Source organism: Neopsephotus bourkii, unplaced genomic scaffold (assembly GCF_033783945.1).
Source record: "Neopsephotus bourkii isolate Nb327-2 ecotype Australia unplaced genomic scaffold, CSIRO-AGI_Nbou_v1 NB_1279, whole genome shotgun sequence".
Classification (NCBI taxonomy): domain Eukaryota; kingdom Metazoa; phylum Chordata; class Aves; order Psittaciformes; family Psittacidae; genus Neopsephotus; species Neopsephotus bourkii.
The window spans coordinates 1,010,205-1,030,772 of NW_026901764.1; positions in this window are offsets into that span (position 1 = coordinate 1,010,205).

A 20,568-nucleotide genomic window follows, 5' to 3' on the forward strand; every position below is an offset into this window, starting at 1 on the left:
CACTTCTTGCTAAGGCTCCCTAATTTTCCATTGTCTGTGAGTTAATATAATAATGTTAAGACAAGAAATATTTTTATATATGTAAATGTTTTGGCTGTTTGAAAATAAAACATTCTTCAGTTTTGTACCTCAATGCTGGTAGCAGACCTGCTGGGGTGCTCCTAAAATGATAAATTAATAAAAGTCCTAATGGGAAGAACTTAACAGGAAAAAACAAAATTAATTAGCTTGCTGAGACATGGCTAACATCATTGAGCTTATATATGTTTCATTAAACTGAGACTTGACAGCTTTATGAGGAAACAGTAGGGTTTGCAGTGTATGAAGAACCTGTAATACTGCCAAGGCTGATCAGGTCCTTTGCCATACAGCCTATTTAATAGACAAATATTTGCACAGTGAAAATGTCATTTTAAACAACTGGTTTGCTAATCTCTTAAAATTTTACATGATCTGCAAATCTGGAAATTCTACCCTGGTGTTTAAAACCTAGTGACACATTAGATGATCAAAGCAAATAAAAAATAACGAGTTAAGCTTTATGACTAAATTAGGAATTCTTTGGTGACTCCTGCTGTTTCTTTCACTCATCAGTTTTCTGCCATGTTTGTTGTGTAACATAGCTGGGATTGAACTGGTGTCTGCTCTCTCTGTTCCAAGTCAAATTTGTGTTCTGATTGCACATTCAGTTTGCTGCACACTTATTTGGATCCACATATGTGCTTAGGCTGTAGATCTAGATGTTTTCATGTTCAAACTTGCTTTGCCCGCCTGAAAAATGAATTCATAGTTTTGTTTTGGATTTCATTGCCTCCTGCAACATGAGTAACACTATTAGCTCATATTTGACAAGTTAGTGAGTCCCTCAGAATTTGTCAATAACTTAATCAGCTATCTGTGATTATCAGAATGATTCCTCAGGTTCTTGAAGTGCGTTTATCCCACTGCAACCTCACAATCTTGTTAATTTAGGTTGGAGAACTGAGGCAACATATCAATTAAAGGAGGTTGGTTGTAAGTAAATCTAGTTCCATTTGACTGCATTTTTAAAAGATTAAATCGGTTTCAGATTCTCTCTTGTTCCTGCTGTATAAAGTTGAATCTTCCTTAACAGAACTGGGACTGAGACCTTTCATCCTTTCCCTTTTAGTCTTTATTTCTCTGATCTGTGACCTTATCTTGCTTTTTGCCACTCATCTGCACAAAAGTCACTGGTCAAATGAATATTGGAAAGAGAGATCAGAAACTTAAGAGGTCTATATGATACCACTGATTTGAGAATGCAGACCTGAAAAGGCTGATAGTGAACTAGAAAAATAGGGGAGCAAAGGCAAAATGCTCCAAGAAAGAATAGGTTAAAGACATGACAAGGCAGCAATAATGCAGAAAAGGATAAATACAGCATGTAGTTTCCTCTACCATATATGTATTTGATTAAGAGATCAGGACATAACAGGTGATTTAGTGAACGTTGCAAAGATAATCAGAATAAAATGGTTACAAATAGATTTAAATAATAGGAAATCTATCCAGGCTCTGATTAAAAATATCATGTGTCACTAAGTTCATGTTTCCCTTAGACTGTATATTAAAAAAGTGTTAAGTTTCACAAATTCTCAAAACTAAATTGGCATATGACAAAGTAGTATTTGGCAATGATCCGATTCACAGTATTTAGCACTGATTGCAGCACAGTGATGTCTCAAGGCTAGGTAAAGAATTTATCAGGGTGAGAAGCAGGAAGGAAAGAAAAAATCTTGAAAATTGCATTAATGGAAACAGCAGGCAGGTGGCAATAACCAAATAGCTTTAATTGTCTAAGGAGCTCATGGGAATCAATTTGCTACGATTATTACCCACATGTTGTACGGAAGAAATAGCAAATTAAATAGAATGACACAAATGGTAGTAAAATATACCATAGGATTCCTGCAGAGAGCTCACAGCAGTTCTGTCCTCAAGGACACACTGGTTTAGGTAATTTTGTCCTGGAGAAAACAGTGGAGATGGCAGTCAGGCAACAAGGCACAGTTATTATTAGCACATACATGCAATCTAACCTAGTAAAACAGATGTATTTTGTTTAGAGTAAAAAAACTGCAGATCCACAGTGTACTGGGTTTATTTCACCTTTAAAACACCCTCAAATTATTTAATATCTTACCATGAAACAGAATATTGCTATTATCTTCTCTTCTTGCCTGTATAAAGCCATACTAGGAGACAACTCTAGACCACCTATCTTCAGACTTAGCTGACCTATTAGATTGATAATTTTCCCATCCCAGACAGTTTTCTGCATTAAAAACAAACAGACAAACAAACAAACAGAAAACAAACAGAAAACACAAACACAAAATCAAGTATATATTTAATTGAAGTTTAACTGAGACCTACTAAGATTTTGAGAGATGGCTGATTCAGAGCAGCCAGTATTCAGCTAACTCACTTCATTCACAGATGATATGGGCAATATATTCAGCCTTTTGGCTTGCCCAGTTCAGAGTTTCATGAGGAGCTCTAAGTGAGATTTAGCTGACTAAACATAGGCAATTAGTGCTACTGAAGATGTCTTAAGCTCTGTCATCTGACTTCCACTGTTGCTGCAGTTGGGCACTGGTTATCTTCCAGGTCTGCAATTCTCTTTATCTGCAGAAGATATGTCATGCAAAGCTATTTGAAAGGTCAGTTAAGAGTTCCATATTTAGAAAGCTGGATGCTGTCTCAGCCTTCTATATGCAATATGAATGCTTCAATCAATATACTGTAGTCTCTTCAATAGGCTGCAGTTTCCTACAACAGTCTAGGGATGAATTTCTCTTAAGTATTTGCTATTAGCGTTGCTCTATTCTGAATAAACAAATATAAAGGAAGGACTGGTTTCCCAGACCAAAAGGTGAAGTATTTGCTGGGGATACACCAGTATCTAGAAATACCTGGTGTTTAAATTCTTGTTCTGTATCAGGAAGACCAGGTTTGAACCCGGATCTTCCATATCCTCAGGAAGTGCCTTAATCATTAGGCCTTCAGTTAATCACAGGCCCTGAGTTAATTTGTGCCAGACCTTAATTATTTGAAAGTATGCATTTCTGCAGAGAAGCTTTGATTTTTAAAGAAATGAGAGTTCTAAAATGAAAAATAATTTTCAATGAAAGTATCCTAAGTAATTAAGACACTGATTGCCATGGGTATCTCTGACAGGATATTCCCTCTTCTTTCAAATGGGAACATTCAGGAAATAAGGACAGAGTTTATCTTTGGGGAAAAAATAAATAAAATTAATGATTGGATCTTTGCTTCTCAAGAGAGAAACTTTTAAAACAGTTTAGAATGGTTGAGATGTCTAACTAGAAAATCCTGTGCTGCATAACCAGGCTCATTTCACAGTTCAGCTTTGGGTACATAGACAGCTCACACACCAGGCTTGCTGACTTTGTATTATTGTTTGCTTGATGGTTTCTTTCCCCGGCACTTCCTTACATTTTCCACAGGGTAATAGCTAAATGTATTCTAGTGAAGCATCTGTACAACAGCCTTCAGCAAATGAAAAATTTGCACAGTCGACTTAAAACTAATCCTAGTTTTTATCTCTGAAGTATTAATTGAAAATCATACAATATACATATTATTTAGTTTGCCTGACAATGTACTAGGTCTAACAGACATACTAAAATGCATACATTAACATTAACCTCTAGAGTAATGGAATCAATGTATAGATTCACCTCAGCATATAGATTTTGGAAAACTTATTTTAGAGTCTGCACTGGGAGCATATTTAGACACTTGAAATGTATCATACAGTTTTGATTTATGGCACCATTAACTTTAAAAAAATGCCCAGTAGTTTGGAAGATAAACTTCGTATACCACATATCTCAAGTAACCCATGTAACTCTTTCTTCCCCCTTTTTTATATTAAAAAACCCCAGCAAGGTAAAACAAACACCTTCCATTATGTTTCATTATTCTTGTAATTTAAATATGTCTGATGGTGGGTATTCACTTATGAAAGCTTCAATTTTTTGCACTAAATAAATAATTCTTAATTATAGCTACCACTTCTGGCAACTATCCATCTTTCTTAAATAAGCAATAGCAGGTAATTACCGAATATACAGTAAAGAACTTTGAAATTAAGTACTAGAATCATAAATAAATTGCCTGGTTTTCATACCTCAGCAACTGTAGATAGTATGATAGGTTACTCAACACTTACACACAGCAGGTAATACCTTAGCATATCCTGGTAATAGCAACATTACATGCAAATAGCCTTCTCTGTGTTTGTGTCTAGAAATACCTCATGTTATGATAACAAAATTACAATTTGGAATTGAATTAACTTTGTGTTTTAGAATTGCCTATTCTGAAAAGAGAACAGAATTTAGGAGATAAGGAAAGGAAATATCTGTCTTTTCATTCTGCAAGATATCTGTGAATAAGGACAGACTTTCATTATTGTTTTCTCTTACTTTAGTCGTGTGCACTGACTTCTGACACATAAGCCAAATCTCAGTATAAGTGTGAAGATACTTAAGTGGTGAACTTTCACAAGAAAAGCACCCAGTTGACAAAAAGAAAGACCATAGTGCCTTAGGTACATATCACATTTCTTCAGAATCCTCTGTTTCACAGCTGTTGTGGTGCAGGAATAAACAGTTGCAGTCATATTCACCATAACATCAGCTCTATTGGAGACAGCCCAGAATTCAACATTACTTCTAGTATGTATGAATAACTTGGAAGAGACTTAGGTGGAAATCTCATCTTTGCCCTCAGCAGTCTCTCCAGTCTCCCAATGAGCTTTATTTCCCTTGTGCCCTTATTGAACTTGTTCATTGCCAGCATATGCTGTTGAACAGGAATATTTTTATCCAACAGACAGCAGCTAAAAATACATCTAAGTTATTACCTGGTAAAACAATGCCTAGGCCAGGGTAACACAGAGTAACTTCTGTAAAACCAGTCAAGTGAAGATCTGTTTTGCTGATTTTTATGGATTATTAGAACATTTGGTTTTAGTTGTGCCTTGAGAGAGTGGCAGTGGATGGCTGTTACATTCATTGTGACTGGAATGTGGATATTTATCTCTGGAAAAGGCATGGCAGAAGGAAGATATGTTTCTATTCACTAACATAGTCCTCTAATGAGATGAGATGTTGTGCTTTATATTTGTGTTTGCTTGAGGTATATGTTTCTTAAAAATCACAAACTTAAAATATGTAATCTAAAAGATATACTCTGGTTGAAGGAAGTCTGGCAAGCTGTGCCTGAAGTGAATTGAGACTCTTAATTCTTCCCACTACGTAAAGATAACAATAAGTTTAATTCTGTAAAATGCGTAGTAGCCTACTGCTCTAGGTCTAAATCTGATATCATTGATGTCTGGTGTAACTTTGAGAATATTCTACTAGGAAATATGTTGTGGGAGGAAGACTGTTAATGTTTAGCACCTTGTTTCACACCCTGCTTAACATCTTTTGGGGTTTTTTACTAATAAAAATGTTTGCAAAATTTTGATTTCATCATGTGATCATTTCCACTACAGCTGAGATACCACAAATAAAGAGCTTTGACAGTGAGCTACCAGAGTTACTTTGGTTTTAACAAGAGTTGGGAGTATTTAATAAAAATTTCTATTATTAATTATCATTTATAACTCATGTTACATAGATAAGGAAATAAATACAGAAATTATGGTGCAGGTCTTTTATTCCAAAAGATCTCTGCAGACCTTTGAAATAATGTTGACACAGACGTTAAGAAATCTGCATTCTATGTGGTGCACACTTACACAGCCTCTGTTGGTCCTCTTTTTTGAAAGGGCTGAAGATCTATCTTGATGAAAACCTTGACTAACTGGGAAAACATCCAAAATATTTTGCAAAGTATGGTTGAATTTTTTGCCTACATCCAGTTCAGGAAGCTTTGGGAATTATGAATAGAAAATGAGCTCTTTCTGAGTTGGTTAAGAATACAGTAAAAATCAGCCTTAATATAGGTATGAGACAAATATTTAATAATTATTATTATATTAATAGGGAGAAGCATAAAAATAGGTTAAATTCAAGAATTTTGAAATGTTGTATAACTTGGTTCATGTTTGAATTTTCTCATATTTGCTTGACGCAGCAGTGAGCAGTCTATAACAGCAATGGATAGACTGTGCTTATTGTCTAGGTTGATGTTTTTTATATTATCCTTAATACATTTCTACAGAACAACCTGATATTCAGCATACTTTTTGTATAAATGCATTCTGTGAAGTGAAGGGCATTTACTTATCCCAATTCCTCTGGGAACTGAAGGTAAAAGCAGTGAAACTACAAGTCTTTTGTAGGTGAATGTAGATGAAAGATTTAAAGCAAAACATGATTTTATTTGGGGTAATGCATGTTTGAACTTCACTTAACTGTAGTAGCAGTTTAGAATTAGAAAAATGGAAGCTAGGTAAAGGAAAGAAACCCAAATTATTGCCCAGGGAGAATATGGCATAAAAAATTCCGCCATTTTGTATTTTGTTTGGCAGCAGTAAAGGACACAAACTTATAAGAAACTAAGTTTTGTTAGTTCTGCTTCACATAGAAAAACATTGTGCTGAGGTGAGAACTGTTTTCTTGTTATACCGATGTTTTGTTATTTATTGAACATAAAAGGTAGTAAAAAAGGGGGGAACATCCTAATATTTTTCTACTTTTAGCATGATTTTCTAATATGAGTAAATATCCTTTTATAACTTTTTCTACGCCTATTTTTTTAGACCAAAATAAAGTGTAAAAGCTTTCCAAAGTTACTAATGAGCAAATGATAACTGAACATGGTAGAATAAAGAGGAAATTTACCAGTGCTCTTTTCAGTATTATTACTGGCTAAAGAATTTACTTTCCAGTCTTACTGCAGCTAATAAATTATTTGGGAAATATACTATTTTACAAATACCTTAACATTTTATTGGAACACTTTGTCTGCTGTGGCTGTGTCAGTAAAGCAGTGTACGCTAAAGTACCCCTGATCTTTTATAATGCAGGTACCTATGCCAAATGAAATAAACAGGTGACATACTGTGTACAACTGATAGCACAATTAACAGTAACCAATTTGTTGTGCTGTAAAAGCTATGTAAATAATTTCAGGATATGCTCCTTAAGGTTTTAAACCCTGTTCATATGATAAATATTCATTTCCTGTAAGGATTGTTAAAATGTCACTGCTTTAATATCTTGTAACCTTCAGCGTTGGAAACAAACACTCTGAAATCTCTTTGGAAGCTGGCAACATTTAATCCCTAGAGGAAAAAGCTCCCATTTCTAGCTCTGTGGAGTGACATAATACTGATTTTTAAACCTAGTGCTCAATCTTTTTGGTACAGCATTTGGGGCCAATGTAACTTGGACAGGGAAATGTTGTAACAGACGTGTTGGTGAGGAGGAGGAAATCCGTTAAGGTGACGATGTAAGTCAAAGTGTCTTGCAGGTCTTGAATGTTTGGCATGTTCAAAATACTTCTGGCAGAAACGAATTAATAGATAGAATAAAAAGTCGAAAGTGTCTGGTAAATACAATTCATTACCTGCCTCTGATTTCTATTATTTTTTTTTCCCCAGGGATAACATTTCCATGTATGTCTTTCAAGAGAACTAGGATCATGCAGAAAGCTGTCTACAAAATCATCTTAAGGGAGTTCTGCTATGAATCCCTACTAGACCCTAGGGAAATGGCGGTGGTACATCCCATACTTTGGACTGGGTATCCTGTGTGAGTTCCTGTAAGGTGATACAAAGCTGGCTTGTATGGGTTAGCATGATGTTGCAGAAAGTCAAGGTAGGAGGAATATCCTCAAACTCAAGTGTGCAACCTCTTCTATGATTTTGTCTTTCTACAGTTTTGTTTGTTTCTGCTTTCACAGTTATGCATATTTCTTTTCATGTGAATGTGCCTGTTGATATTCACATTTCTGTGTTTTGAAAGATTTGTTTCATTACTTATTATCTCGCTTGTAAACTAAGGTGGATTGGTGAGTCTAACAGTCATTGAAATAAAATGCAGGATTTAAATTTAGTTTTTGTAAAGAAAAAAAAAGATAAATCACTAAATTAAACTATATATCTCATGTCTGGTCAGACAAATGTCACTTTTGTTATTCACTTCATTGAAAATTTGCCTCAAAGGAAAACCTGAGCAGTTTTTTCCTAGTTTTGTTTTATTTGGACTTTTTTTTAACTAATTTTGGCTTATTCAGCAAGTCCCAAAGTACTAATTATCCAGATCTATCACCAACCTTCTGTTTACTGTCTGATGCCAGGGTTCAGTACCTTGTTAAAAAGTTTAATTTAAAAGAGTTACAACAAAAAAAGAACAAATAGACTGCCTCATCCATGAAGGGGGATTATGCTTCTTCGACTTGCTTGGAGGAAAATAAAGACAAATCTTTGCCATTCACTCTGGCCTGCAGCTCTTTTGAGTTATGGATCTTTCATAATGAGGGAAGAAACTTAGCACTCACCCTTCATGGGTGAAATAGCCTATTCATATTCAGGAACAGGTAGCAAACAATTATAAATGGATTTAAAGAGATGCCAAGATTGTAGTCTGGAAATATCAATTGTTATAAACTGGTTTTAGTTTCTTCCTCCTCCTCTCCTTGTATTTCATGTACAGGATCTAGCAGTGGCACCTAGACACTTAGTATTGAATAGAACACTAGAATCATTAAAAAGGCTGAAGAAATATCATTACCTTTAAAATAAAATAAAATAAAAAAAAAAAAGAGAGGAGGGACACACTTAAATTCTTCCTTAAGGATGAAGTAGACAGGTTACTATAGTAAATTTCAGCTGCATTTCAGCTGTATCTATGATCACATTTTGCAGAACTACAGCCTTAGAGTAGCTTGCCCGCGACTAACAGAGAAATTAAGAACTTTGTGACATCTGGATTGCCATGAGCTACAGTGTTTTAATGGCACTACAGTTTGTGCTTCCCTATATACCACACCCTGTTACCATATTTATGGTAACTTGAAGATGGTGAGATGAAGATGTGCCCTTACTCTACAACTGATAAAAATGTAACATCACAGTATGCCACTAACAGTAGTAGTGTCCTCTTCAAGTTACACTTTCCCTGAGAACTGTTTCTGAGGGGACAATTCTTCCTGAGCAGGATTTTTTTCTGTGCAAATGAAAACTACAAAATACAACCTAGATTCATCCAAGCCATCTTCAAGCCCTTAACTAAGCTCTAATCACAGTCATTGGAGAGAGAAAAATAGCCTGCTCTTTTTACTGATTAGGATCCTAACCTAGATGTCTCTACTGTCAGTCACCAGGATAAAATTTCATTGTATCAAACGTGTTGTCTTAAGTTCAGATTCAAAGTAGGATGGCCTGAAAGCAGATTTTTTAGCTAGTGATAATTAACATGCAAATGGCACTTGCATGAAGTAGATTAGAGTCAACCTGTCATCTTTCTCAACTGCTCACATCATTATGAGGGCACCAAGTAAAACAGCCTGAGGCTTCTTTAGGATACATTTTGTGGAATTGTGTAAGAATGAGAACAGATGGAAGCGAGTGGATGGCAGCTGCATGAGGCACTCAGTGACAGTGTAGCTACTGACTCAAGAAAAGGGAAAGCGAAGGACAAGAGTCTGGGGATGGTAAGTGAACTTGCCAGGACATAAAATGAAGGCAAAGGTGTTTTTGTCAGGATGTGACAAGGCACACCTGGAATAGCACTGTCCCAATTTTTGCTAGTTTACAGGTAATATATTCTGCAAATGATGTTCTGCTATACATTGGTAGTAAAATATTGCTGTTTTCCCTGCTCTGTTTCCTCTTCTCCTGTATGGGATTAAAAATGTTAAAAGGAGGATCAGAACAAGAATGATGAGGAGCTGTTTCTTGACTCTTTAACCCCGTCTGAAAAGCCCACAGTGCAGTACGGCCATTCTTGCAAAAACCCCAAACTGGTTTCTGACAACACAGTGAATACTAATCTTTCAAAAGCAAGTTCTCTCTAAATACTGAGTTGCACTAGCTGTGAAGTAAACCCATTTGTTTCAGAGGTACAATACTACCACTACAGAAGAACATCTTGACTACCGAAGCTCTCTAAAAGTGAAGTCTTATTCTCAAAAGGGAAGGAAGCCTCTTTCAGTAATTGTTAACTTGAAGCTTTAAAAGAGCATCCGGCAGGTCTGAGAGTTTCTTACTGACTGTTTTGCTTGATACTGCAAAGATTGGCTTTGTGTACTAAAAAACTATTGACCTACTTTATAAGTTAATTCTTTATGTCTTATTGAAAGAAGTCTATGTATCTGTTGTGTCTTGTGTTTGCATATATACATATATTTGTATTTACATAGATTGATATGTGTATACTCAGGCATATATTTGTGTATATTTGCAATATATATTTCGTATCTGTGTAATTTTTATGGATATAGGTGTATCCACATAAATTTATTTCATTTTCCTTCTCAATCCATTTTCTTCTCTGTTTTCTGCATCATGAAGTAGACCACCTACATATGTGTTTGAAATGGCTTTCAATCAGTCACCACCATAATACTGAGGTGGTAAAAGTGCATTACTTACTAATAGGTTTAAGCAACTGTCTTTGTTATGCTCCTGGGCCTCGTTCTTGGCAACAGCTTTGCTGAAACTCTGCTAAAATTGTTACACTGATTTTTCTGGAGCATTCTGTGTGCTCTGAGGGTTTGGCCTAAAAGGCTTGTGGCTGCAACCAGGGACTAGAATACACAAATATCCACAGGGCATGTCAGATAACTGAAACGACAGAAAGTTTTTTTGTTTCTTTCTCCTCTTTTAGGTGTTACTGTGTGAACCTCTCAAATGAGAGGTTCCCTGCATGTATTTATATACATATAAATGCTTGGAGCAGTGTAGGTATATTCCAGCCGCTCCAGCCAATGAGCCGGCTTCATTTGGAGCTCAGCTCAGATGCCTCTATAGAAACGCCTGTAGCATGGGGAACAAACAAGAGGAATTAGAGATGTGTGCACATCTATGGGGGTATGATATAATAGGCATCGCAGAAACATGGTGGGATGACTCCTATGACTGGAGTGTTGGAATGGAAGGTTACAGGCTCTTTAGAAAGATAGGCCCAGCAAACGGGGAATGGGAGTTGCCCTTTATGTTAGGGATAGGCTGGAGAGTATGGAACTCTGTCTGGGGACTGATGAGCAGTTAACAGAGAGTTTGTGGGTCAGGGTTAAAGGAAAACAGCAATGGGAGACATTACTGTGGGGATCTGCTACAGATCGCCTGATCAAGGAGAACCTGTGGATGAAGCACTCTATCATCATCATCATGGCTTGACTTCGCGAACGAAGATTTGGGAAGGGCATTTACCCACGCTTACTACAAGCGCGCTGATGACTAAGAAGGCCAATGTGGGATAGGCAAATCCGGCTACAAAAAGCACAGCAGAAGGTCTCCTTGGGTGGAACAGGTGGGACACGATCCTTCCTGCGTTGTCTTTTCTCCTCGAGACTAGTTCTTCGTGAGCACTCAAAGGAGTCAGCGGCATTATGTATGGTGTGCCTCCAAGTCTCCCGATTGGAGGCCAAGGTGGACCACTGATGGTAGTCAATATGGCCAAGGCTAAGGTATTGTTTCAGGGAGTCCTTGTATCTCTTCTTTGGGGCACCTCTCTTGCAGCTACCGGTGGCAAATTCACCGTAAAACACAATCTTGGGGAGGCGGTGATCCTTCATTCTAGAGACGTGCCCTGCCCAGCGCAGCTGCAGTTTCAGCAATGTGGCCTCGATGCTGGTGACCCCTGCCTGTTCGAGGACAGTGACATTAGACACATAGTCAGTCCAATGGATGTTTAGAATTGTACGGAGGCAGCACTGGTGAAAGCGTTCCAGGAGTCGCAGGTGATGACGGTAGATGACCCATGATTCAGACCCATATAAAAGAGTAGACAATACAATGGCTCTGTAGACACTGATCTTTGTACTTTTCTTCAGGTGTTTATTACACCAGACTCTTTTATGGAGTTTTCCAAAGGCTCTATATGCCTTTGCTATTCTGTTGTCTATCTCTTTGTCGATCGTGGCATCCGAGGAAAAGATGCTTCCCAGATAGCTGAACTGCTGAACTGTCTTAAGCTCTGACTCGCCGATGGTAATATGGGGATGGTGATAATCTTCTTGGGGTGCAGGTTGGTAGAGGACTACTGTCTTCTTCAAGCTGACTTCCAGCCCAAAAACCTCAGCCGCCTCCGCAAAGCAAGATGTTAAACGCTGCAGAGCTGCTTCTGTGTGGGCAACAAGGGCGGCATCATCAGCAAAGAGCAGTTCACGGACAAGATGGTTTAGGGTCTTAGTGTGGGCCTTCAGTCGCCTTAGATTGAACAGGCTACCATCGGTACGATATAGGCAGATAGGAAAAGCCTCATGCTCACAGGCCCTTGTTCTCATGGGTGACTTCAACCACCCTGCCATCTGTTGGAATGACGGTACAGCCCGGCACAAGCAATCCAGGAGGTTCCTCGATTGTGTGGAAGACAACTTCCTTCTGCAAGTAATAGAGGAACTGACAAGGAGAGGTGCCATGCTTGACCTTGTGCTCACCAACAGGGAAGAGCTTGTTGGAAATGTGACTCTCCAGGACAGCCTTGGATGCAGTGATCACGAGATGGTCGAACTTGAGATCCTGAGGACAGTGAGAAGAGCGTGCAGCAAGCTCATTGCCCTGGACTTCAAGAGAGCAGACTTTGGCCTCTTCAGGAACCTGCTTAGTAAGGTTCCATGGAATATAGCTCTAGAGGGCAGGGGGCCCAAGACTCTTGGTTGGTCTTCAAGGATCACCTGCTACAAGCTCAGAAGTGTTGCATCCCAACTAGAAGGAAGTGCAGCAGGAGGGCCAGGAGACCTCCTTGGATGGATAAGGAGCTGCTGAGGAAAATACAAATGAAAAAAGAGTCTTATAGAAAGTGGAAGCAAGGACAGGTGGCCTGGGAAGAGTACAGGGATGTTGTCCGGGAAGCTAGGGAGCAGGTGGGGAAAGCTAAGGCCCAGTTAGAATTACATTTGGCTAGGGATGTTGAGGATAACAAGAAGGGATTCTACAGGTACATAGCAAATAAAAAACAGACTAGGGACAATGCAGGCCCCCTCAGAAAGCTCTCGAGAGAACTAGCTACACAGGATTTGGAGAAGGCTGAGGTTCTGAATGACTTCTTTACCTCGGTCTTCACTGGCAAAGACTCTGACCGCACCAACCAAGTCTTGGAAGGTAGACTCGGAGACTGTGAGAATGAAGACCTTGGGCCCACTGTAGGAGAGGATCCAGTTCAATACCATCTTTAAAACCTGAACATGCACAAGTCCATGGGACCTGATGAAATCCATCCGCGAGTCAGGAAGGAGCTGGTGAATGAAGTTGCTAAGCCACTGGCCATCATATTTGAAAAATCATGGCAGTCAGGTGAAGTTCCCAACAACTGGAAAAAGGGAAATATAACCCCCATTTTCAAGAAGGGGAAAATGGATGACCCGGGGAATTACAGACCAGTCAGTCTCACCTCTGTGCCTGGCAAAACCTTGGAGAAGATTCTCTTGGAGGTCATGCTAAGGCACATGAAAATCAACAAGGTGCTTGGTGACAGCCAGCATGGCTTCACTAAGGGGAAATCATGCCTGACCAATTTGGTGGCCTTCTATAATGGGGCTACAGAACTGGTGGGCAGGGGTAGAGCAGTTGATGTCATCTACCTGGATTTGTGTGAAGCATTTCACACTGTCCCAAATGACATCCTTGTCTCTTAAATTGGAGAGACACCAATTTGATGAATGGACCACTCGGTGGATAAAGAACTGGCTGGATGGCCGCACACAAAGAGTTGTGGTCAATGGCTCAATGTCCAGCTGGAGAGCAGTAACGAGTGGTGTCCCTCAGGGATCGGTGTCGGGACCAGTCTTGTTCAACATCTTTGTCGCTGACATGGACAGTGGGATTGAGTGCGCCCTCAGCAAGTTTGCCGATGACACCAAGCTGTGTGGTTCGGTTGATACGCTGGAGGGAAGGAATGCCATCCAGAGGGACCTCGACATGCTTGTGAGGTGGGCTGATGCCAACCTCATGAAGTTTAACCATGACAAGTGCAAGGTCCTACACCTGGGTCGGAGCAATCCCAGACACAGCTACAGGCTGGGCAGAGAAGAGATACAGAGAAGCCCTGCAGAGAAGGACTTGGGGGTGCTGGTCGATGAGAAAATGAATGTGAGCTGGCTTCAGTGTGCGCTTGCAGCCCAGAAAGCCAACAGTATCCTGGGCTGCATCAAAAGGAGCGTGACCAGCAGGTCGAAGGAGGTGATCCTGCCCCTTTATTCTGCTCTCGTGAGACCTCACCTGGAGGATTGTGTGCAGTTCTGGTGTCCTCAACATAAAAAGGACATGGAACTGTTGGAACAAGTCCAGAGGAGGGCCACGAGGATGATCAGGGGACTGGAGCACCTTCCATATGAAGATAGGCTGAGAAAGTTGGGGCTGTTCAGCCTGGAGAAGAGAAGGTTGCGTGGAGACCTCATAGCAGCCTTCCAGTATCTGAAGGGGGCCTATAGGGATGCTGGGGAGGGACTCTTCATTAGTGACAGGACAAGGGGTAATGGGTTAAAACTTAAACGGAGAAGTTCAGATTGGATATAAGGAAAAAATTCTTTCCTGGTGGTGAGGCACTGAAATGGGTTGCCCAGGGAGGTTGTGAATGCTCCATCCCTGGCAGTGTTGAAGGCCAGGTTGGACGAAGCCTTGGGTGAGATAGTTTAGTGTGAGGTGTCCCTGCCCATGGCAGGGGGATTGGAACCTGATGATCTTAAGGTCCTTTCCAACTCAAACTATTCTATGATTCTATGATTTCTTCCCCATGGTACATGAGAATGCTATGTCACAAAAATCAAATGAGCCTCTTCAGAGGGCACAGTCATGGCATAGGAATAGGAGGTACATTTCAGTCGCTGTAGTAGAAGAATTCTACTGTATGTTGGTTTGTTTTCTTCTTTTTTTCTTTGCTTTGAAAAGTCATAGAGAATCCGGGAGAACTGTCTTACTGCAAATGAAGCAATATCAGGAAATGAAACTTTATTCTCTTCTTGTAATGATTGTAAGCTTTTTCATGCTTGATGAGCTTCAGTCAAAGGTGGCACTAAGGGATCACAAATAATAGTCTTTAAATACACCACTGTGCTCTGCATTTGCTCCCTATAGTTATCTTCTCTCCTTAACTCCTTTTCCTCCTCACTTTTTCAGGTGACATTTTCTAAAAATGATCAAGTCGTCAATTTGACAGGCTGCAGATAGAGGTAAGAATGGTGAGGGGGATGGAAAACTGATGGTAATATCTTTTCTTCATAATACTGAAGGGAGATCTACTTACTTTGTGTCTATCTGTGCAGGATAGTATAAATTCTAGGAAGAAATATATCTAGATTAAATTATGGTTCCAAAAATCCGTCAGGAACGAGATATGTAAAGATAGCAGTAATTTCTCCTCCTCTACATCATATTTGCCAGACTTAAAATCCTTTCAATATTCTTGTGCTCCAACTCTGTATATGTTGAGAAGACTTCAAAAAACCACTTAATTCTCACCAGTAGACTTTGCCAGCTGACCACTACTTGGTTTGTTTGGAACTCAGGGAAGTTTTCTCAGCTCCTTTATGCTTTATGTCTTTAAGTTGAATCCTGGAGAACGGAGTATACGCTGCTGCTGAAAACACTTATGAGAGCTCCTGAACTGTTAATCTTTGTGTAAAAATAACCTGGGAACTGTAGGTGATGCAGCAGTCTACTTGAACAGAGTGTATTTACCATGGAATTGTAAAAAAGTCACTCATTCTCTCTGTTTTGGTTCCCTGTCTGAGCAGTAATTCTTCCTCCTTCATGAGTTGTTAGGACAATAAATCAATTCTCTTACATGCTGCAGATCTGTGCGGCATACAAAATTCTAGATATTCTATTGAGTCAGCCCCACATCCTTGTGGGGTTGTTATCTTCTCCTGTTATTCAAGGCCTGTTGCTGCCTGGTCAGCAAGTTTTGAAGTAGAATGGTTGTGAGTGAAAAGCTGAAAACTGTTCCAGATCAGCTTTGAGTGAATCTCTGAGTGAATCTGAGTGAATCTCTGAGTGAATCTGGTCATCTCAGAGTCCTGGGTTTTAATCATGTTTCTGACACAGATCTGAATGAAACCATTAACTCTAGTTTTAGAACTGCTTAATAGCTCAAGATAACAGATTTATTATTTCAAAAGGACTATGGAAATGAACAGGTCTTGGACACCTTGGGGGTTTTGGGAAACTCATTGAAAAAAATATCTGTGTCTTCTGATGAGTAAATTTGATCCTGAATGACTTTGCCTCAAGTTTCCTAAAAGTAAGAGAGTTGATTTTATTTACCTATCTGCAAGATTCTTGAGAGCCGTGACTGAATAATATATGTGAAGTGTTATTAATTTTAATCCATATGAAAGGTGTTTTGAAGACCAACGCCATGTTAAGAGCAAGTCAGATTGAATCAAACATTGTGTCATGTCTTATTAAACAATATTAAATCACCTTCATGTATGTCACTGTCCTAGTACTCTCCCTCTTTCTTAGTTTTACTTGTCCTTGAAAGTAATGTAACATGTAAGATGCATGCTGCTTTCATCAGAGCACAGCAGCCTGCTTTATGCTGTGCATCAGCAGAGAGTTGAGAACACAGATTTACTAATGGCTTGATATGCCATCTTGAGCTTTGACAGATACTCCTTTTGACTTGCATTTCCTTGTGTAACTCCAACATACACAAAAATGCTTCATTAATTATTTTTATAGGGCAAGGCACCATGTTCTCCACCCTAACGTACTCCCTGTTTCTACTTGGGACTTTGTTCATGAAGGTACTTGTTTCTCTTAAGAATTGATAGGCACAAGGGGTTAACATACTGCATGTGAAATGGTGGCTGCATCTATTAAAAATATATGAGATTATGTTCTCTGCCCACAGGACGTGTTCTGGAGTTGCTCACACATTCCCAAGATCTTCCTGAAATGTAGGCAGCATGCCACCTCAGTGTGTGCAATGTGAGAGGAATTTCTGATGAACGGGGTAAGAGAAACTCCACCGTATTGTGGGAAAAAAAAGCCAACCTTCCAAATGAGAGTGGGAGAGCACAGAAAATGGAGGTCTTGTATAGGTCTCCTCTGGGGGGGGGCCCCCCCCCCTTCTCCGCAGCTCTTTATTTGTTTAAAGAATTTGTATGGTATGTGTGAACTACACAAGTAACGCCCTTCCCCCTGCCATGTGCTAATGACACAGTTTAAATCACTACCATGTGCTATGTTCTCAGTTCTGTTTATCATACCACAGTAAATACATACTAATAATGTTAAGGGCCTGATATAAACTCAAAAAAGTAAAGAAAATACACAATCCTGATCTTGAATATAAGTCCACATGTAATAGAGACCATTTTGTGTATATTGTATCAGAGAGGTTGGAGATACTGTCTAAAGTGCCATGGGTATTGGCAAAACTAGCAGTGTTTCAGATGATCATGGGCTTTTCTGAGAGAAATAATGGTTTTAAAGGATGCTGAAGAAATCATTTGCTGACATAAATGTGAGTATGGGTTCCCTGGCTGACATTGGTTTTGTAGGTCTCTACAACTAAGGGGCTTGTTGCTGTCATGGTCAGGATGAAAACGCTGCAGACCTGCTACTTGCTTTTTTGCATCATTCATCTGCCTTTTTGTGAAGTGAAACAGAGGAGAGCTTGGCCTCCTTACCCCTCGCAGGCTGAGCAGCAGAGCTGTGGCCTCCCCACTGCTAGAAAGCACTTGGCTTCTTGCAAAGAAAACTGTTTAAAAAGGTCTCCAAGAGCAAAGCAGTGAAGACAATTGTCACATGATTTCTGCTTAGTGCTGATCGTTATTGCAGCTTTTATGCTATTAGAAAAGGGTGCAGTGTTGGTGTTTAAGAAAGGAACTCTGCAGTTTCAGAGGGAAAGTGTGTGGAGAGCCTGGTGTATGTGGTGGGATTACGCCATTCAAAATTCAGGTACTGGCCATTTGGGTGGATATTTGCGATAGTGGAGATAGCAATCCCATTTCTCCCATTTTCTTTGCTTTTTTTTTTCTCCTCAGAGATGTATAACACAAAGTAAAAATTTCTGATGCATGTGGCTCTGCAGTCAACAGAGATAAAATTAAAGCTAAACTTTATTATGAACTGTTTTCTGAAAGTATACATTATTTATCCCTCACAGTTTTTAGGCCATTGGATTTTTAAGCATTGCATGTGTACCTCTGGAATGCCTTTCACTCCTTTTGGTGCCATTCTGATTATTATTTTTTTACATACATAATGGGATAAGACAGATGTTTTCAGTTCCATTTCAAAAGTTGGCATAGAGTCAGACTTGCCAGGATCTTCTGATCTAAAGCTCTCTGAAGCCAATTAACTGAAACCTTCTTATATCTCAGTGGTCTTTGGATAAGGCTGCAAGTTAGTGAAGGGCAGAGCTCAAGAATGTAAGTTTTTGGCTCTTTTAGGATGATGTTCTCCTTACAAACCACTACTTAGTAAACATGTTCTTCTTCACTAGAAAATCCTTCACTGACATGAGACAAATTGAGTGTAATCATACAAGGATTTTGTTGTGTGATGTCCGTCACTTTCACATCCTGAGTTTTCTGGAATTCTTCCACTGCATAATGCAAAGATGAAGGTGGAAAGGAAGAAGCTCTCCACTTGTTGATCTTCTGAAGCTGTCAATATTTTTCACCATGTGAATTCATACTTTTTTTAGCTGCTATTGACTTGACAAAGCTTGTACTCTAAATTTGAGGGATGTGGTCAGCTGCTAGGGAAAAATGATGGAGTTTCTGCTTTCTGATAAGATTAGGAGATCAGACCTAAGAACTTTAAATGACTTAGACTAAGGACAAAGTGTGGAGACAGTGCAGGATGTCAGCTGGTTCAGGGAAGAAAAGCAAAATATTTAACTGTACAGTGTGGATCTCAGATTTTAATAACTTTTTCTTTTTGACTCAGAGAAACTTAAGATTTGTTTGCTGTCTCCCAGTTTTGTCTTATATTCCCACCACATAAGTGTATGGGTGGTGTTATAATGAAATGCTTCCAGGCTTGCTCTATAGGGCAAACGTACAGACTATATGAACAATACAGTTTATGCCTGAACACCAATTCACATATAACTTCCCTTTAAAAAATAGCATTCTTGCTAGTGTAAAACCTCTCCCTGATCAGCTCTGCTTTCTAAAGTGTTCTGGTTTTTACACTTTTACTCAAAACCAGGTAAGAGTAAAAAAAAAAAATTAAAATATTAAAAAAGAACAAGCCAACATACAAACCAGTGCTAAATCAAGAATAAAATACAGGCAGAATTTAATAAGAGACCATTACTATAGGAAGCAGCAGTTTTTCTTTTCTTGGAATTTAGGGTGGAGTTTTGAAATAATTATATTAAGCTGTAATATTTTATATAAATAAACAGTACACTGTCCTATCCACCTCTTACCCCAGACTCACATTCTTTCTTTTGTCTCCTAGGGAAGAAGAGAGAAAAGAGGAAAGGAATATTTCAAAAGGTTAAGATTTTTCTCTCAAGAATATACTCTCTGTTTATATCCCATTATTTTACCCTATATACTGTAATCGTTGCATAGTTTAGTCTAGCCTGTGTATAAAGCAAATGATATTAAGAGTCTGTGGTTCCTTTACATAGTTATATCATGTTTTGTGCCTGGGCAAGATAGTCTTCTTGCATGTTATCCATAAATACAATAAACACATTTTAGACAGCTCACACGATCTTTGAGAATAGGGCTTCTGAGGCACATGGGGCTGGGAAAAGAGGTAATCTCCTGTTGCAATTTGATGGACCTTTGCACATGCACACACATAGAGTGGTAAATTCTGAGTATTCTCAGCCCCTGCCTTCTCACACTCTACAATACTCCCAGCTTTTCCTATCCTCGGGTCATCTTCAGATTCTAATTGCTGAGGAGAAGCTCAAGTTACTTACTGCCTGGAATTTGTATGATGGTGTTAGAGCTAAATTGTTACTCAATTTTATAGGCTATGTGTTGAAACTTATGCCTTCATATGATGTCAGGCAATGGCTAGCTGTCTCATCAGTCTTCATTTCTGCAGTAAGCTCCCAGCTGATTTTCCTGAGATAGAGACTATAGTCAAATCTGTGAATAGCCTTACAGTTTTACATGTATGTGTTATTAAATTATCAGAGCACCCTATAGTTTTAATGCATTTAAACCCCAATGGTTAGGTAAGTGTTTCTATCCTCATTTTACAGATGAGAAAATGAAGCAAAAGGGTGAAGGCTTATATCTTCGCAATGCTATACATAACTAATTTGTACTACTTTAATCTAGTACCTTTTAAGTTTTGGCTTAAAATGCTCTTCCACAATCCTGCAGCAAGACTGTTGTGGAGCAAGGTTTTGTGAACTTTCTGGGATGGTAACTTAATTTTCTCCTCTGGTTGACATTGTTTTCCTTTGTATCAGG